The sequence below is a fragment of the Poecilia reticulata genome, chromosome 2 (assembly GCF_904066995.2).
Source record: "Poecilia reticulata chromosome 2, P_reticulata-male-v2, whole genome shotgun sequence".
Classification (NCBI taxonomy): Eukaryota; Metazoa; Chordata; class Actinopteri; order Cyprinodontiformes; family Poeciliidae; genus Poecilia; species Poecilia reticulata.
In genome coordinates, this window is record NC_088831.1 from 36,041,796 (window position 1) to 36,063,641 (window position 21,846).

Sequence of the window (21,846 nt, forward strand, 5' to 3'; positions counted from 1 at the left end):
TGCTTCAATACACCAGATTCAGAAGTTTGCAATTCAGCCAACATTTGCTAATTAGCCATCAATCAAAATCATGAGCTGAAGCAAAGAAAAACCTAAAACATTCACAAAAGTGTGTCTTGAGGACCAGGGTTAGGAAACACTGCCCTAGGCACATATTATCAGGATGCACAAGCTGATAATATCTTTTGGATATTATCAGTGCACTGGTAATATCAGCGTGCTGAAGAATGAAACCTCCTTTAAACAAATATTTGCCTTTAAAGTAGCTAAATATTGTACATGTTGTTATGGATTTGAAATGGGAAGTCAGTCTTGGGAGAAGCTTGCGTTTCCCCAACATTATGATCACAACACTCTGAACTGCCAACTTGGCTTTGGTAGATAGCAGCAAAGAGTTAACGCTTCAATGCAAGGACAGCGTTGAGGGAGAAACTAAAAACACAGCCAATCCCAGAATGCCTGGACGTTGAAGTTGCTCCTTGGGGAAGTAGGATACAGGGGATTAATTGAGACTTGTATGATCCACCTCTACTCCCAAACAGATAGGAGCAAAGAGTCACTTCTTACCAGGAATCATCAAGTCCCTGTCTACTGTAGCAGAAAGGAGAAACAATTGCCTGTGGATTAAATGAAGGGAAAAATACCTCGGCTGTAAGATGAAACAGGAGGGTGTGAAGCTGAGGGGAATGCTCTTAGGATGGCAAGTAATTGCAATACTTTGTGTGAGTAAGCAATGTTTTGTCTGCTTTCGACTAATGCAGCACTACACACCATCTTACCATGTGTCACATTATTCTGTACAAAACTCCTAAAATCAAATGTAATAAAATTTGAAACATTTTTCCTAATAAAAACCAAGATGAACAGAAAAAAAGTGGAGTTTAATGAATTTATATCAATAAGAGAGTGAAAGTTGTGTTTATGTGCCTCTGTGTGTACGTGTCCTGATGGATACCAAAAAGAGCAACAGCTGTTAATTCAGAGCATTAATTGTGGTATTTTTCCAACCAGTGCCACATAATGTCAGCCTGACTTTAAATGTTTTCTGCAGCAATAAGCCCTCATCTCACTGTAAACATTGCAATCCTTCTAGTTGTCCTCACTAGCATGCACATTTATAAAAACATTGCTTACTAATGTCTTGAGTGAGGTCGGTTTGACAAATCATAAATTGAATTTTTTATTTTTATCTTGATATTGTTTTGTGTTAATTAGTTACAGTTCTAAAACAAGAAAATGTCCATATCTCCCTTTTAGTAGCTATTCTTCCTACTCACAGTATGGGAGTCTAAAGACTTTATGTCTATCAGGAAAGATGTAGAAACTAAATTGCTGCTGGAAAGAAGTAATGTCTTCTGGGCTCATATTTGTCCGCTGACTTTCTTTTCAAACCCCTGGCAATGTGATTTGAAAATATTCTGAGGAGAAAAATAAAAAGGAAAGCACTTTCTCCGAAAGTGTTGTTCTAGCCGGTACTCCCAGGAGGCCAGGTGCTGTTGTGAGCTCACTCACACTAGTTCAAGGTTTCATGCTCTACCGCTTACATCACTGGCATTTCTTCTTATCTATGAAGTTAGCTGAAGTTTGACTCAAATGAGTGCTTTTTAATATGTCAGGGTTTTGCTGTATGTAAGGTTTAGTTGTGCGATTTTATTGATTTCATTAGTTTTATTGAAACTGGGTTTTAACTTTATGGATCCTTTTTATCTTCCTGTGTTGTGCAGAACCAAGATTGATCAGTATTTTTGTGGTGTTGTGATATGATTGTTCTTTTGTTGTTTTTTTTGTTACTGGTTTGTAAAATTTATTTAAAAATGTTGCACCATTTGATGCTTAATTCTCAAGCCTTTTATATATATTTATTTAGAAACACCCACACACCATATATTTGTGTTTACCATATGTCATTTACATTTTAAAACTTAGTTATTGTTTTCTATTTTCCGTAAAAAAAATTTTTGAAATGTGTTTAAATCACGTTAACAAATCCATATTGAAACTCTATTATGACTTGGACAAAACAAAAATGATTGACCAATGCCATAATTCATTTAAGTGATATTTATTGTGTCAGTGATATTTATTGTGCTTGTCTTCAGGTGAACAGAGATGAAGATACACATCATATTTACGTTCAATGCAGGTTAAAAAAATAAAAAAAAACAAACAGACACACAACAGCATTACCTCCACTGCAAGAGTCCATCACCTTCATGGTGATTTGGTTGGAGCCTAAACTCAGACTGACTCACTACGGTGCAGAGCCCTTATAGCCAAAGGCTCCGCCCACAAGAAGGTTAAAAAAAAAAAAGAAAAAGAAAAAGAAAAAAAAATCACTTCTAACTGAAGTAAACTCTTATCAAATTATGCAAAATAAAATAACCATAACACTTAGAAAAATAAAATAAACAAACATGTGACTACAAATTTAACGCTTTAATAGAAAACATTCAATACGTCTTGGTGACGTCATTACGTCATCACGTGACTCTCTCCCGGTGCGCCACAATTTGAAGCGGGACAATGTTTGACACTGAAAATTACAAGTTATGATGGATATGACAACCGAGGCAGGAACACCGCGTCACTTTGACCTGAAACAAAAAAGTAAGTTGTCTGCTCGGTTGTGCCAATGTTTGTGTGCGGGTGCTGCTTACATGTTGACACGGACTTTATTTTATGGCTACGTCGCAGCTCGTGGCGGCTCATCCGTCACAGAAACACAATATTCATCTGAGTAATTAGGTCATATCTTCAATCTCACTGCAGAATACCGGCGCCAAGGCCTGGATTTGAAGACCCCTCGACTAGTGTTTCAACTGTTGTGTACGACTCAAAAACAACTGAACTGAAAGTAAGTTAATAGGATTCATTTTCAATCTAATGGGCTTTTAGAAATATCAGACTGACCAAAGATATTAACCAACATAAATATATTCACTTGCATGTACAGTAAAATCCCACAAACTTCAATTTAAATGTTGATGAATAGTTAGTCTACAAAGAAAAAATATTAAAATATTCATATAAAGTTTATAGCATTTTAGTCTACAAAAGGTTGTTTGAATACCATTTCCATATATTGAACTTTTTCATTTGCCTCAACTGTCAAGGCATGGAAAGACTTATTGCCACATCAATCAAATGTCCTAAAAATAAACAGCCCAAGAACAGCTGTGGATTTGTCTAAATTTGTGCATGCATGTGTCTTCAGGAAGTAACAGCCAGTGAAGTGGGAGTGTGTAATCTCAGTTGTGGTGTTAGCAGATGGAGAGGGAAAACCACTGACAACACAGCTGGTCCTATGCTGTGCTACTCATAATAATCATCAAATTTTCCATAATTTCAAACCTCAAGGTTTCTTGTGTAAATCACAACAGCAAATCGCCCCAAACATTTAGATTTATTTACTTGCTGGTTACCCGGAACAAATGTCATACAATTTGATGCGACTTACTTTCATGGTACACAGATGACGGCTAGCTTTCAGAGCCCCTTTAAGTTTTAAGGTGAACTGTTAATTTGTCTTTTTTAAACTAAACAAAAAAAGGCAGAGCTGCATATTGGAATAGTTGGTAGCGCTGTTGATATGCAGTAAGAAAGACCTCCATCCATCCATCCGTCTGTCCGCAGAGATGCAATATTTCAGCATGTTCACACTAGAAACACTAAAAGCAGATTTTATTCAGATACTGTCATCTGATAGAACACACACTGTTATTTTGGTATCATTTACACCATCATTGCATAAGAATAGTCATAAAGAAAGAAGAAAGTTTTTGTAGGAAAAAAAAAACTGTATAAAAGCCTGACTTTTATACAGTCAGACTTTTATACATTTCATTCAAATGAATATAGTCAGCATTCATTTGAATGCTGACTATATTATGGTAAAAACAGGCTTTTGTAAGGAGCTTTGATTTACATACATTTCATGTTATATTTATTTCAGAATGATATGTTGCTTGCATCATTTATTAAAACCTTAATGTATAGTGATCTGAAAGACTTTAGTTCTGTTTTTTTCAGTTAGGTTTCGATTACATTTGTATCCATTCTTATTTCACAGAAGATCCTTGTGCTTACTCATATTCTGCTTCATGCTTTACTGTGTTTACCTGTTACTTAGACTACTGTTTCATTTATAGTAGACTCTGTAGAGTTCGTTTTTCTACCCTAGTTAAGCCATTACTTTCCCTCAGTGCCTTGAGGCCTGCACATATTTTCCACAACAGTCATTATTTTTAACCGACCAGAATAGTTCATACTTTATTGATAAATTTAAGTGTGGAACTCCTGGGAAGTTCAGTCAGCAGAAAAGTGGGAATGACATAATCTCCTCATAAACCACAGCCACTTCAAATTTCTGACCAGTCATGCAGTCACTTTAGGACACTGTATGGTTTTTTTTTTTTCAGATTATATGTCTAGACCAGTGGTTCTTAACCTTTTTTGAGGTACCGAACCCCCCAGTTTCATATGCGCATTCACCGAACCCTTCTTATTCAACCCCCTCCACCCCCCAACACACAAAATACTTTGTGGTATTCTGATTTAGTAATGTATATTAGCTGTGTAACCACCACCACACCACTAGAGGCAGTACCAACCCTGAAAAGATGCGACTAAGGAGCAGATTTAGACTATAGAATTTGGTAAAAACTGTGAGCTTTGCTGAAGTAATTAAAGACACAAGTTCAAATCCATGCTGAGAGTGGAACTCCTTCAATCAGTGCTCCTCCGCAGCACTGATTGGCTAAGCAATGTAATGTGATTCTCTGGAGCAGGTGATGGCAAAGCGGGGCGTCATCACGACTTTACACAAGTGTGTCTTTACCTCCGCGGCAGAGGCTCCGCCGAACCCCTGAGACCTACTCACCGAACCCCTGGGGTTCGATCGAACCCAGGTTAAGAACCACTGGTCTAGAACAAGTGCAAGAAGTCTCATTCTTTTCCACATCCAGTCATTAGATTCAGCAGTTTCACATCCAGCAATAATTCCTACCAGTTTTTAAATGGGCTGGTAGAATTCAATCACTATCAGATCCTCCTCAGCGCCAAGACCTTCGTCCTGGCTCTGATTGGTTGTTGCTGACCAGGAAATGGCTCTAGGACCACATGGAGGAGGCAGAGGAACAAAATTTTCTTTCACAGACTTTGTCTCATGCTATGCAGTCACAATATGTTGATAGTATTTACAAATATGTAAAACAAAACAAAAAACATGCTTCATATCAAAGTTTTAAAACAAAATTAGGTCAAAATAATTGCAATAATTTTTTATCACCACAGCAAAACCTGATATATAAAAAAAAAAAAATTTCCCCCCTGGGGTTTAGGAAGTTAACATAACTACTAGTTTTCCAGGTTTTGACAAACTGAATGTCTTACGACATGTAAAAACTATATGATGCACTTGATAGTACAGGAATACACAATGTGACCATGAGAATTAACTGGTGTGCCAATGAAAAGACAATACCACGTAAAAATAAAACCACTGACTTTTTGATTAATTCACAAATTCAACATTAAATGGTATTAATCAATTCCTTATATCCATACTATATTTCTGATTAGGTCAGGGGTGCCCAAAGTCGGTCCTCGAGGGCCGGCATCCTGCATGTTTTAGTTCTCTCCCTGGTTTTACACACCTGCATCAAATGATGGCTCATTAGAGGCCTAAGCAGAACACTGACTTGATGAGGAGGTTGTTGCAACCACTAGGAAGAGAACTAAAACATGCAGGATGCCAGCCCTCGAGGACCGACTTTGGACACCCCTGGATTAGGTAAACAAAACTCCTGTTCCAAAAATGCTAAGATGTTAAATTAGTCTAAAATCAATATTATTCTGTGTTTTAGACAAATTGGATGGCACACGTCTAATGTTGGAAGGCAATAGAATCTTGAAACTTGACTTAGACTTGGTAAAAATGACTTGGGGGGAAAATCTGTGATAACTCAGGAAAAACAGCAGAAAACTGTCGTGCCTACAGAACTAAAGTTGCCTTAATGCTGATAGTGTCATTTTTCTAATTTCACTCTGTGAAAGTTAGTCGTAACTTTTGTTTTGTTTTTTGGTATCAAAATCCCACATATTTATTTTCATGAAGCTCCCATACTAATGAATAAGTATGAGAGCTTCATTCATGCATTCATTTCTGTTAGCTATTGATCGAAGGAAGACCACTATACTGCAGTAGTTCTGCAAGGGAGGCGTATCGACTAGAGCAGGCAACTGCATGTTGCTACACTAAGGAGAAAAGATGAGTTTGTCTATCGTGTTATGATGGATCACCGTGAGCTTCAAAGGAGCTAATTGGGTCTTGATGAGGCTAGTGTTTTACTGAGAAAGAATACAAAGCTAGATTAGCACATTAGCAGGGTTAATCAATGAGAAAATGGTGTGCCATTGGTCTTTCTCCTGTTTGCTGACCATACACATTTTTGCATCTTGAAAAACTGCTCTCAAATTTTAATCCTTATAGATAAAAAATTGTGTATAATAAATTTTGCTCACCTTTTTTGAAACAGAGTAACTCAAAAAATAGTGCACAAACTAGTTTACCAGTTTAAAGAGCAATTGTATATTTGGGCAGGTCTTGCAGGTTCAATCTGCTAATCTGTATAGATAGAAAATAAGAAGACGTAATGAATATTGGTAGTTTGTATGTGGTGAGGACTTTGGATTTTATAACAATGTTTACTTGAAATAGTCTAAAAAAATAAATTGATTCAGTCAAATAAATGTCAAAAATGTATCTTATAAAATGTCTTATCAATCTGAGTTGTGATCACAACAAAGATATGTGTAAATTAAAATAAGTGAACAGGCAAGTAGAAGAAAGTGGTTCTGTTCTAACACCTTGCCATTTGTCAGATGTTTTTGGGGGATAAAAAGGGGAATATTTCACTAGACCTTTCTTGCATTAATTTGCACCATCCTTGGAAATGTTTTATATGGACCTTCAGTAAATCAATGACTGAAGGCCCATCTATTTATTGGTAATGTTCCACATGCAGATATGCAAATGCTTTGATTAAAAGCCTCAATCACATTTTAATATGGAGTAGCAGCAGTTCTTCTTCATGGTCTCCTGGTCTCACAGGCATGATACATCCTATACTGGAATCTCATTTCAACTAGTTGCATGCAAGATCTTGTTCTTGCTGTCATGATCTTCACTTTTTGACCTAACTCTTTTTTTTTTTCACAACAGATTGGATCAACATCATCAGTGATGTACACAAAACCACCATCTGTCTATCCATCTTCCAATCCATTCTACCATTACTTTTTAACAAGACACAAACCTAGTTTACCTCCTGTAATTGAGACAGAGTGACCACCAAACCAGAGGAAGTAATACACCTTTTTCTAGCAAAGAACCATAGCTAGAGATTGAGTGGAGCAGACTCTTATACATGTATTTGCTACATAGTTCACTGTAAACCAGTGCTTTATGTGAGTAGCGTAAACTATAGAATTGAATGTTTTTTCAGTTTTCTCAATAACACATATGCTAAGCTTAAGGACTTAAAATTGCAAGTTAGTTACATGAAACAGGGGTTGGAATTACCAATTTGCACATTGACTACAAACCAAATTAACAAACAAAAAAAAAATCAGCAACATTTTCTTTGCTGATTTTAACAAGATTTCTAATGTAGGATTGGGTTTTCCCCAGTAAAAATTAAGTACAAGTCTTGTTAGCTACTCCATTTTGGATATTTGTCACATTTAGTTTCTCTTTTGTCAGCAACTTGCTAGTTCTCTTAATTGCTGACAACTGTTAAAGGCTAAAGTCTATGCATGAACAATTTTAGGTTTCAAAATATTGTCACAGCCATTAGTGAGTGTAAGGTGCAAATTCTACAGAAAACATATTCATCTACATTTTAATAAGCTCCACTTATTAAACACCAAGATCTACATTATTAACTGAAAAAATAAAAACAATCCCATAATGTGTTAGGTGTTGGTGTAAGGCTGTGACTCAATTACTTGAGATTCGCTCGTGTAGTTGACTGTAGTCTCCTTTCTGCATTCGGTATACAAAGCTGTGTCATGACCTCAAGCAGTACTGCTTTTCTGCAAGTGCTGACCACAGCACATATTCTCACAATACTGTCAATTCCTATGTCTGCTTATTCAGATTAAGGGGTCCAGCCCTCATACAAGAGTCAATATTGCATCCGTAATTCAGTTGCCATGAACAGGAACATCTACAACATACACCAGCACATCTGGATTAGTATAAGGGAGACATCGCTTGCCTAGGCATTAGGTTCCTGACCCTGAGGGAGGAGTCATGCATGTTGTATGTCTTACCATGCACAGTGCTGTAAAAACTGTTTAGTATTTTATTTTATTCCCGATTGTTTTGGTTTTGCTTAAATGCTTCAGACTATAAAATACATTTTGATATCTGACAAAGATAACATACACAGATAAAAAATGCCTTTTCAAATTCAATCGTTATGGTAAAAAAGTCATCCAAACCAACACTGTGTGCCTTGTTTAGTCACAAATAACTGTAATTAGCCACAATTCTTGTTTTTGGAAACTGGCCATACACAGACCTGTTTCCTGGATGAAATTCAACAACAGATTAGAAACAAAGTCATTAATCTCAATCAGTCTGTTGTGGGTTACAAAGACATTTGGGACTTTAGTGAAACACAGTGAAACCAATTATCCACCAATGGTGAAAACAGCGGGAACGCCTACCAGGATAGACCAGCATATCAAAAATAATTGCATCAACCTCATCAGTAGATTATAAAAGAATCAATAATGACATACAAAGCACTATTACTTGTCAAGTTCAAGGTCCATGTTTATGATTGAACAATATGAAAGAAAATATGCTAAATTGCAATGATCCTAATGATCTTTCAGTTGCCCAAAATAGCAAAACCTGAGACTTTTTTACATTTCTTTACATTTCTTCACATTAAAGTCATTTCCACATTTGCAAAACTAATTTCTCATTTTACAGTCCACTACCTACATTGCTGACAAATTCCTTGAATATATTTTATTCTTGTTCATCTCTTTAGGTAAGCAGTTTTCACATGCTGAGGAACATTTTTGGATTCTCCCTTTTCCAATAAGAGAATACAAAGTTTAAAATACGTGTTATTGCTTGGATGTACCATATTTTTATTAGAAGCATTGTTGGTATATGAATGCTGACCCAGAAAAATAAGTTTTGAAGGTTTCCCAACACCCTGTAAAGTAATTAGGCTGTTTAGATTAGCTTTTAGAAAGTTACAGAATGACTAAATATGGCCAAAGTCTAACAAACCTACAGGGTGTTTTTTATTTTTATTTTTTAATATGAGATACTATGCTAATTTACCACAAGTTACTAGGGTCCCTAAAACATGAAACATCTAAAAATAATCTCATTAAAAGTAAACAAATCAATTCTGATAGATGAGGGGTTGCGTGTCTCTACTTTTCTCAGTAGTTTCTATGGAGAGTGTGAGATGAGCAGTGGTGCAGTATTCTAATTTAAACTCTGCCTGAACCCTGCATTTGAATTCTTTTGAAATCCTCTACAGCCCAGTCATGCAATTTTAAACGCATCTATACAATAGTACCTGCCTTTCATGTCTATCAGCATATCCCGTTTTCCCACACACTGTGGCACATTTCAAAAATAGATTGACTTGAAATTTTCATCAGGTTTTACCCCCATTTCCTTCATGTCTTTTTCACGCATCACCTTTCAGCTGATTGTAATCCCAATATTCATCCTTTTCTCATTGTTGCTCTCATCAGCTCAAATATATAAATGTTCAACATGAATTATTGTGTGTGTACACACATATATTAATACCCCTGGCATTCATGTGTATATTAGTTTAACACATACCAACTGCAGATTCTTGTAGATGAAGCAAAAGCATTTCCTGAGAGACAACTAATAAGCCACAGGAATGCTTTGAGAGATATGATAAAGATTCCAGTCCGAACAAAGACTGGGGAAAATCCTGAAGCACCCAAAAGAATCTGATGCAGACATGATGTAGACTTCTGACCATAACAGATGTCTGGTGTCCACAGCTAAAAATCCAGGATGCATTGTAATAATAGTGGGGGAACTCCATTGTACTACTGCATTAATATTTTGCATTTTTATCTCAAAGGTATGCAGCTTTGTAGAAGTAATGTCCAAGAATTTCCCTTTCAACCAACGTGATACAATAGCATAGTGAGATCTCTAGAAACCTTCCTGACACAGATATTTTCGATATGTTGAAGGTTTGTGTGGAATAAGCAACAGAATGTACCAGTACTAAAGCGTTAAGTGAGTGCTGTTATGGAAATAACTTGATGATACAATTGTGTAACCTTATGCTTTCATACGCAGATGGTCTGTTTGCATTCATGATTTGCTTAGCTTGGTGTTCTGAATCCTTGAAGACTGGAAAACTTAGTTTTCCAGTCTTCAACTTGGTTTTCCAGTCTTCTTGGTATTTCAAGAAGAAATACCAACAGACCCATAACAGACCTGTTCTGTTATATGCAGGTCTGAACAAGAGGGATTTTGGTAGTGTGAAAAATCAAGTTTACATGTATTGGGACGGATGCTGTTGGATTCAGTGTTCAACTATGTAAAGATGGAGTAAGTTATTTTACTGCTTTCACACCATTCACCATTATCGTTTTTTTTTCCTTTTTTTTTGGTATTTACTAATCAACTGATCATCGGACATGGAAAGTTCAAATATGAGTGACTCATGGGGTAAGATAATTATTAGCCTAATTAATCAGAAATTAGATCATGATGTCACAACTCCTTCTCTTTCAGCTTGAAGTATCTAGCATCACAAGGTGAATAAATCTTTATTAATTCAGACTTGTCAGTCTTGCATCATCTTGCATATCATTTAAAATGGCAGTGGTATTATCGGGGTATTGCTGCAGTATTTGAATAACAGCTGAGTAAGTGCAATAGCAGTAATGTGCATGTATGATAACATGGCCAGAGTGGCTGTGGGGCTCATCAAGCATAATGGTTTGGCATTATTTAACAAAAGTCTTTGTCTGGCTGACTTATCAGGCGATGAGATTATATATGCCACAGTGTTAAAAGTGTAGAGAAGTGATGCTGGAGCATTATTTAACTTGGGCAATATATCTTATTAGGCCACTGAAATACAAGGGAAATGTGCAACAGTGTTCAGAGTATTGGTGGTCTTATGTGTACATTGTGGCCTTTCATGTAAAGAGCAGCCATTATCAGTAAAATGTTAAAGGTTAGCATAATATAACCTATGATTAATTTTCTTCTCGTTATATTTCCAAGACACTCAGTTTAATATATATTACAATAAATGTGGATAACTGAACGTACTAAAACCTTAAAGCTCTTCTTTCCTTGGTTTTACTTGGTAACCTTCAGTTCCTTCATAACTATGCATCGTCTCTTTTACTCTTTCCTTTTTCCAATTTTTCAACAACTTTTACTGTCCTCAATCTCTGGCAAGATTGACAGGATGAAATTAGCCAAGTGTAAACACTTTATGCATCCATTTGCATCCTATCATTCCTTTCATCACCCATCTCCAACACCTTTCCTTAGGTGTACTTTTTTGCGCATTGCTTTTTTTCAGCTGTTTTCTGCATTTTCGCAGCTTGAATAGTGAGATCAGGAAAGAGAGTATTGTGCTGTTCCTCTTCAGTAATGAATGAAGGTCACCTTTGGAGATTGAGAGGTGGAAATACAGTCTCTAAGGAGCTACTGTGAAAGTTTTTAGGCCAGAATACAGAACTATGTGTATTTAGCGAGGGTGCTAAGGTGGGATTTGCAAGCTTGCAACAAAACCTCAATTAAATAATTGGCATTTAGCGTTAAGGAAAAATATGGTGCTTTTGTGTAACTTTTATTTCTTTCTCATTTTAACTGTCTTCACAGTAAAGTATAATCCAAAAGCAGATACTACCAGATTCATTCATATTTATCTTTCAGAGCTTGATATACTTCACCTTTTTCAAATCTTTTTTTTTTTTTTGTTGTTGTTCTTACTTTGTACTCGAGTACCTTACTGTACTGTTGTGTGTTCAGTTAGCCATTTTAAATTGCTGCAGCCGTGCTTGTGATAAGTGTGGGGAGGAACAGTTTTATAGCCCTATTACCCTAACTCTGGTACTATGAACAAACTATTAGTCTCACCAGCCCTGACATTAATGCCCAAATGAGCAATAATCAACACAGACACTAAACCAGATGCACGAGTAGCTCAAGGTTGTAAAGAAAATTAACAATAAAATGAAAAGTTCAGGGGTGTGATGAGTGTGTGTGGGAGTGTGCACACATGCATAAGATAGTGCTCTGATCTAAGAAACAAACCAGTAAGTCACTGTAAGTTCCTCACCTTTCTCTCCTTTTCTGCATTTTAAAGAACGCACAGAGGATTTCACTACAGATTAAAAGTACGTAATTACAGCCATTGTGATGGTACATTCTGTTTCGCATTAGGAAGATGGGCATTTTAAGTATGAAAGTTGAACTGATTTACCCCTTGTAGTCAGAATTCTATGTCATTAAATCAGTGGTGTACATAGTATTATAATACAGTGTGATTCAAAGTAGTTATTCAAATGTGTTCATGAGTGGCTTTGGTTTTATTAAGAAATTTAAATTTGACAAAGTTGAACTTGAACTGACTGCAGATCGTTATTTAGGAATCAATAAACAGCCATTTTCAAGAGAAAAGCTTTGTAATCGGAAAAACCTGGTGCATAATATTTGTAGTTGGAATGTATTTTATAAAAGAACAGACTGATGGGAAATGGCTCATGTTGGATCAGAGAATTTAGCTTAAATATTTTAGTGGGAAGCTGCAACAGTGGAATATTTTAGCTTTAACCTCTTTTGGCTGGACCTATGTCTTTTGGTCAATTTAAAGGATGACGTCGACAAAAATATATATCTGCTTATGAATAACTTCCTGTTGGCTTGTGTTGCTAAACAGTGCAATGTAAGTACGGTAAGCAAAATCCATTCATTTTCCAACTTGAAACCCAACTTGGTTGAGTTGGGTTTCATGAGATTCCCACAACGGAGTTCTGATTTCCCACATACATGGAGTTCAGTCTGAGAGGTGGAGATGCACAGTCAAGCATCTCCACCTTGACTGGAGATGCTTCACCAGTCAAGGGCGGCCTCTCTCCACCTCAGTGGCGTGGAGAGAGGCCGCCCTCAGGCAAAGGTCATATGTTTCTGCCCTACTTCAATGTTTGCAGCTGAATATCAAAATATATCATCCAAATAGGGACATGATTCAAAGTTACAGATGCTGAAAATTGTAAAATGCATATTAGAGTTTACAAACAATTTGACAACCATTTGATTGCTGCATTGACCTGTTAGAAGCACAAACTATGTTGGCGATTATGCATAATTAATTGCAGTCCTTTGTCACCTGTTTTTGTAGTACATTCTAATTTATTTCTATAGAATTGTGATTATTTCTTCCCTCTTTGTTTTTGGACCTCAGCCTTTTTTCTAATGCACTTTGCTTGATTAGCTCTACTCGGAGTGAAAGAAGTGCTTTATGACTGGAGCAAGAAACTTTATTCTGAAAGAACACAATGACAGCGCTACTCTACAAGATGTATTCTTTTCTTTTTTTTCTGCTGCATTAACACATCTTTCAGTTTACACTCAGTAGTTGGTGCCAGAGAAAAGCAAGCTGCTGCACATTGTTTTCCTTTGATAGGATGTTTTCTACCATGTAGGGAAAAAAGTGATGCAATATTTCACTTGTAACTTTCATTGCAATGATCATTTCACATCTATCGTAATGTTGCTGAGCTCAGTACACAGTACTTTTGTGCAATATTTTTTCTGATTTTATTGCAGTCTGTGCTCATTAAAGAAAATGTAGTAAGTATGGATGCTTTGAGATTAAAGATGATGTTCACTGGGACCTTCGTTGGTACCTTCTGTCAACTTCCTACAGTTAAAATGCAGTCTCCCTGGTTGGTTTATCATTAATAACACGTTAATTTTCTGGGGACTTGTTTATGCTTGTTTATTCATTCAATTAATGTCCATGTATTGAACATTTAGCTTAATTGTTTTTGATAAATACATGACATTATGTCCTAGTCGAGTGTTACTACAGAAATCGGTTCATAATTTAAACATCTGATTAATAACAAAATCTGTCTAAAGCTGAACATAATAGTATCTCCATTATGCATTAATATATGAAACATTGCATATTTTTTCCGTGTGTCCACTGTTTGCTAATAAACGGGTGCTTAATTGAGTTATCTCAAGTGATAAAAATAAAATAAAATTAGCAATTGAAAAGCTGTACTTTCTTCAAAATATGCCAAAGAAGGAATAATTTATATGTCTGCTCTTACAGAATATGATCTGTTGGCAAGATTCAAATATTCTGTCTTTTTAACTCTTCATATGTGAATTTATGTCACAAGTCATATTGACCTTTTTATTTAGAGGCTTGCTGGTTTAATTGCCAACTTCACCAAAAGCAAAAAACTGAGACTCAGATTGCCCCTTAAAATAGCCATGACTTCTGCAAACAAGTCATGTCAACAAGTCACTAAGGCAATTTTTTAAAAAGTGATCATTATTATTATTATTATTATTTATTTTCATTTCAGTTTTAATATTGATTTACTTCACAAATGTACAATTTAGATTTTGGCAGATGCGTCTACTTTTCACTTCAAGTAAAATGATAAAATCATGATGCACCTACAGCTTTTCTCAGTTGCTTTGGTACATTTCCCAGATCAGAATTGAAATTCTTAAAACTGCTTGTTCAAACCTCAATGCCCTTGTTCACTTCAAAAAGCTGTTTCTCGCTTCTTTTACCAAGTTGCAAATGCATTGGTACATCCATGCAAGTGATTGTGCGTTATGTACCGTATTTTCCGCACTATAAGGCGCACCTAAAAACCTAAAAACCTTCAATTTCCAGTACTAAAGTACTCAGTGCGCCTTATAATCCGGTGCGCCTTATATATGGACCAATATTGAGCCACAGCAGGTCTAGCAACTACGGTAAGCAGCCGCCGACTTCATTTTCGCCCGTAGAAGAAGGAGCGCGGTGCATGCTGGGATAGTTGTCAGAACGCTGGTTTGTAATCTATTAATAAAGTTTGACTGACCTATATACCTACTGACCGTCTAGAATCAGGTCGTCTGCAGGTCATATAGTACCACGTTCTTCACGAACATGCTGTGCGCGAACGGAGAAGGGTGGCCATGCTCCAGCACAGTCACAGAAGGCTCTCCTCGCCGACCGGAGTCGGACTGTTTTGTTGACGTTCACTTTAGTGCAGCTCCATCTAGTGGATGCATAGCGTAACTCCAGCCTCTACTGTAGTGTCTATTCTATGCGCCTTATAATGCGGTGTGCCTTATATATGAAAAAAGTTTTAAAATAGGCAATTCATTGAAGGTGCGCCTTATAGTGCGGAAAATACGGTATGTGATCATGTATTTGCTGTTTCCTACATTTTCAATTGCTTATTTTGATCACAATGTTTTACGTGGGTCTCTGCTGAATAACCCCAACCTTCACATTTAATCAAAAGTTTGCTGCAAGTCTTTACGTACAAAATTGTTGAAAAAGTTGCGTTTTTACAGTTTGCACTGTAATTTGTTGACAGATGATGCCAAAAAAGTGGTTGGAAACTGTTAATTCACAAAATCAAAATGTTTATGCGATTTGTTTATTTTTTATGCTTTTTGGCTTTTCAGCGTCTCTAGCTTTAAAATATGATGTCACATAACCATTAATGAATTTTTATCAGACTTTCATACTAGTACCAAATTCCTCTGCCACTTCATCTGTCCTTCCAACCTTTATGTTTGGTCCTCTGCTGTTAAGCTGAATTCTTTTGGATTTTGTTCCTTAATTGCATTTTGTACCTTTTTGCACTTGGTTTTAATTTCTTCTGTTTTTACCATGCAATTTTTTAACTGCATAATGTGTGTGAAGTGGAAATTAATACGCATTAGACAAACAGGCAGATCAAATTGCTTACTTCTGCAAAAGGCAGTCAAAGACCATCAAAATTAACTTTGCATGTGCACAAAATGTGAAGTTATATACGAGTCATTAAATTAAGACTGGGGATGTAAGTATTATATGCTCCAACTAGCACTTCAGACATGAATGAACTTGTACATTATTCTCATAAACAAGTTAAAATTAAAATATTCACTTGAGTGACTTTTTGGCTGAGCATTCCTTGGTGACTTGCTTTTGCTTGTAATGCACCTTGACAAGACTTTTCCAGTCTTATCATGGTGCAGCCTTACATATAAATTGAGGCATGGCCAACTCACTGCGGCTGCTTTTTTCTCCCCTCTGATATATGAGCTTGACTGCACTCCTTTGTAGAGGGACTTCTTCAGCTGTCAGGATACTGTGAGCTTAAACACATCCTAATGACTGACAAGCTAACAGGATTTCATGCAAATCAGGTAGTGGTACCAGAGTTGAACCCCTGCATCTGTCTCACTAAATTTATCTCTGTGCTGCTTACATCATTAGCCACAGGATTTCTGTGGGGCTTGGATGCTACCGCTATAAAATACATGATACAGGAGCAAACGACAATAGAGGTGGTAAAATGCAACTTTTTTGCATTTTAACATATTGCTACAACAAACTGCAGTGTATTTCAGTAAATATGTATGCATTTTTCTGTATAGATATAGTGTGCCATGAAAATATGTGGAAAAACTCAAAGTACTTGTGCAAGACCCCAAAATATGCAACACATTTTTTTTCAATGACTATAGGAACATTTTATCTCTTATACAAGATGTACTGATTATGACTGTTTATTAATTGTGGGAGAGAGAGCGGAAAAAACGATGTGTGATGTACTTCAAAACGTTGGTTTCACTCAACATGTTAAACTGGCAACAATCACGCACTCTGGACTTGAACAGATTTTTAGGATAAATCAGTGAGTGCATATACCATAAGTTGGCCTTCTATCACCTGAAGAACATTTCCAGAATTAAAGGAACAATGTCTCAGCAAGATCATGAGAAATTCACCCATGCGTTTATCTTTAATCGGATTACTGCAACAGTTTTTTCACAGGTCCTTCCAAAAAGTCAGACTGACATCTGCAGCATGCTCGCATTCACACTAAAACTAGGAAAGTAGAGAACATCACCCCAGTTCTAAATAGAGACTAGATTTAAATTTGTGGCCCAAGCCCGACCTGAACCGAACCCAAAATTTTGTTTTAATTACTTGATGGTTGCATTGTCAGGTTGGTCAGGCTGTTGTGGTGCATTTATTAAGTCTGTGATATATACAGCCCAGAGAAAGCCAAAGGAGAATGCATGATGTAAGGTTGTGTTAATCTAGTTAATAGTAAATTCTCTATGTCTATTCATACAGACTCAATGTGTCGTCTTGTTATTGTGGGATGATTGTGCCCTATAATTTTTTACACATCAGTGTCAGTCACTATCACTTATTTTTCTAAATTTTATTTATCTAGAGCAATTTTACTAACTTATTACTAGTAAATATAAGTAACCCCTATATGTTAAAATCAGGATGTTTAGTACCATAATAAAGCCAAGAAGCCCTAGCTTTGGCAGAATAATTATACCCAGTACAAAATCCTTCATCTACGCTTTGCAATCTGAGGGTGTCATTTTTTTTTTTTTTTAACAGATGGCATAGAAAACAGGAGTGACTGAATGCTAATTTAGCTCCCCCATCTGTTTTTGCTTTACTTTCAACAGGCATGTACAAAGGGAAAGGATTATTTTTTATTTTTTTAAAGAATCACAAGGACAAGCATAAAGGCCGTCGGAACATATTTTTTTTCCCATAATATATTTTGCTTAAATTAAAAGTCTGATGTTTGGTAACGGAAAAATATTGCAAGAAAGCTTAAGAATCGTGTCACATGTGTGAATGATTATGGTGCTTTTGCCAATTTGTTCAATGCAATTGATCTATGATGAATTGGATTCAGTTCAGATCACCTTAGATTTTCCTTTTCCTTTGGTGTTCTGTTCTGATGCATCTTTTCTTGCTCATCTGCAGCTTTTAATCTATATTAATCTGCACCCACACAACCTCTTCCCAACGTCACCATTTAGGATTTTTAATCATGCAGCTCTAACCAAACCTGGAAAGGTTGTTATAATTACATTAACCTGTGACAACTGTGTCATTGACATTAAAAGAAAAAAAAATATCTGAACATCTGCATCATAGGTAAAATACCAAATAAAACAAAGATGAAAATAGATTTTGTTGCAAAAAAGAATGCACAGATGACTTTTGTGTATTTTAGTTATCAGTCCAGAAAATGCTAAGTATTGGGCAGTGGACCAAGAACGTGTTAACATTGTGCTATTTGGAAACACAAGTTATACAAAAGAGTGATGGAAATTATGGAATTACAAGCACAGACTGCTTTGTTCACATTGAACGACTCCCATCACAGAATCAGCTTATCATTATTGATCAGTTTAAGCACTTCAAACATCTGTAGAATGATGTCAATCCTGTGCATAATGTTGAGTTTAATACCTTTAGAACATTTATAATATGCAGGGCACAGGTCTGTGCTGTAAACAATGCAGGTGTTGGAATGAGATTTCAATTGATGGCCAGTTAACAGGCTGTTGCTGAACTGCAATCATCTGAATGAGGTGTGTTAAATCTAAAATATGCAGGGCAGTGTGCCTTAATCCTGTGTAACTAGTAAACTGTGGTTTTAGGTAAAGAATGCAAATGAACAAACATCCAGAAAATTCTACTATTAGGATATATTTATTGTGTCGGCATATGTGATTCTCTGCAAATGATGTTGGCTCTTGGCCTAAAAAAACCTGTTTTTGATTCAATTGATTTGAATTGAATCAAAGTACTAATTTAAGGCTATGCAGACTTAATTCAGCTTTCCTGTATATCGCATGTTCCCTTGAACAATTTTGTTGTTTTTCAGAATAACTATAAGTACATCACATTCATGTTTTTCTTTTTATTACAAACATCTTGCATTTTAACAGGGGAATATAATTTTTTTGTTACTAATGTATGAAACAGCCTTGGTGATGAAAACAGCGACGTTTTTATTAAAAACACCCAAACACATTCTTAACTATACAGACCAGGTCCCACAAGCAGACAAGTGAACCAATTTGAGGAGTGAGTCCCCACTGGCCGTTAATGAGAGCTTATAAACCTGGAGAAGACTCCATCTTCTACAATCTAGGGTCAGCAGGGCCACAGTCTGAAACCAATGAATTAAACATCAGTCTATCTGTCTGGCAGGTATAAATATTTCTCTTCCATGCCGACTCTTGCAGTGTGACACAGGGCCAGAGTCCTTTTACAAAGTCCCTGACACAATTTGACATATGGGCGACAATAATGATTATATATGTAATGGGATACATGGCTAAGAGCAGCTGTGGAGTAGGTTTCATACTAAGCTTGCAAAATTATGTCCTACAGCAGAGATGGAGTGGAGTGGGTGTACACTGTGAAGGGCTGGTGTTGCCAACTGTGCTTACTGCTCATCTGCTTGACAGTATATCTGGTTTTGCCATTGTGAAGTTGTTACATTATGTTAAATTACTGTACACTGCTACTGCTCTCGGGCATTCTGTTCTTTATTTAGCTGCAACCTTTGCATTTGATGCGGAGGGATGGATGAAAAAGACAATGATGAATCTACTTCCTGAAAATTGACTAAATTGTCAGAAATTATTGTAACTGATCTGATGCAAAGCATTTTCTCCAATGTGAATGCATTTTGAAAGGGAGCTTACCAGTGAAAATATATGCAAGTGTTTATGGATAATCAGATTTTAAAAGAAATAATTTAATGACATTTTCTTTTAGTCTCAGTCTGGATGTTGTGTGCTAATCACATAGAAGCTACTATGTGTCAAATCTCATTAAAAACCATTAAAATTCATGCTGTTCATGACATTGATTAGACATATTGTAGACATACTGTTGAGCTTATTGTTTGATTAGTAGATGAGTGGTGTGTGTGGAGCTCATTTTCAAACGACTAGATTCAAGCATTCAAGGAATTATTGGAGAAATCACTCAGACTAATCCTCTAAAGCCTGGAGTTAGTTTTTATGAGTCATGGTGCAGCTAAAATTGTATCACACAACCTGTGAAAATTTCCAAGGTTTTTTCCTCTTTTTCCTCAGTGATAATAACATTATGTTTGAAAGCGTTACAGTTTCATTTGTGTTTTTGTTTGCATTTAAGTTGCAGCCCGAAACTAATCTCCTTTGGTCAGCTGAGATCCTGCATAGTCAAGCTTGGGTGCAATTTGGATGTGTGTGTGTATTTCCCCAGCTGGGAGACCAGAAAGTCACAATTTCTTTGTGCAGTGAGCTTCCATATGGTGCTCTGATTATTTGTTGCAGCTGCTCGGTGAAATTTCTTTTTGAATGCTAAGCAATGACATGACGGTGACTAATTCAAATTGAATGGTGCTTTAGCTCTGCAGGATGGATATACTTAAACTTTTCTTCCCTATGAATCATCCAAGACCCTGAATGACTCTTGATCTCAAAGTATGCTGTTAATCTGCTGCGAATGTTCCTTAAGGTTTGGAAAGTTGTTTTCTCGTTTGTTTGTTTTTTCCAGAAAATATCGTTCCATACCTGCTCAGTCTCAAACCAGATTGTACTGATACTTCCTATTCTTCAAACTTTTTGGTTTGTTCTTGTCTCGGTTCTTCCTGAGGTCTGAGAAAGAGAACAAAGGCCTTTGTTTGAAATCACAAGGTCGAATGGAGGTCAAGCCAATAGAGGATCAAAGCATGTGTTCCCAGGCGGTGAAGAGGAATGAGTGCTTTGATCTCCACCTTACTGTGGACAGGATGGTGAAGTCCTGCTTGACGCTTTGGATCTCTGTTTACTTTACCTCTAGGGTACATTTTTGAGAGAGAAATGTACATACACTGTATTAGGAAGGAGAACAAGCAAGTGATTTTACTGAACAGAGAGGCAAAAGCAATCATTCATATGTGAAATTGTAAAAGCAAAGTTTAAAGGTGTTATGTTAACTGTTGACATCATTCAAGTCCCAAATATAAGAAGATTAAAAAAAAACGAACCCTTTATGTTATGAGGCGTGATATGATGGGCGATTTTAAAAGCACTAGATAAAACTAGCTCTCAGTCTGAAGGACCTGAGCTGAACAATACACTCACTTAACTTAGCTGTAGCCAATCTTAAGAAAAAGTATCACAGTTTAAGCAGGGTACAGAATAAACATATAATAATACCCTAGCAAAGCAGGTTAAACTGTAGAGGGCTAAAATACCAAAACTCAACAGAGAAGTTAAGCAAATGATAAGTGGGATAAATATAATATTTATAAAAATATAAATATAATATTGGAGTAAAAGTGATGGGTACATTTAGTTCTATATGTTACCACACTTTTTACCATTGAGGCCTTGCAGCAAAAATGTCCTGGATTTGAATTTGTTGAGTTCACATGTTCTCCCTGTGCATGTGTACAAGCTTTCCAGCTTTTTCCCACCATATAAAAATGCGTGTATTGGGTTAATTGGCTGTTATAAAATGCCCTTAGGTGATGGAGAGTGTGTGTGTTGATGTGAGCAGGGTGTACCTGAAGGTCTCACCCACTGACCACAGGAGACAAGCGCCAATTAATAATTCTTTCAACATGATGGACTACCCAAGTATTGTTGCTGGACCCGTCAATCCCTTTATGACCACGGTGTACCCATCTTCGGAGAGCAACTGCCAGCATGTCATGGAGGTCAGAAAACTCAAATCCTCTCAAAGTAGCTAA

The 21,846-nt window shown here is 36.5% G+C and overlaps 1 long non-coding RNA gene across 1 annotated transcript in view; it reads left to right on the forward strand.

The window, feature by feature from the left end:
• Positions 1-2,374: 2,374 nt before the first annotated feature.
• LOC103461221 (uncharacterized) overlaps positions 2,375-21,846 on the forward strand; it is a 68,765-nt gene continuing 49,293 nt past the window's right edge. Inside the window, exons 1-2 of the long non-coding RNA XR_533077.2 lie at positions 2,375-2,607; positions 2,770-2,854. This is a non-coding gene — a long non-coding RNA (uncharacterized LOC103461221). The remainder of the gene's footprint in view (positions 2,608-2,769; positions 2,855-21,846) is intronic.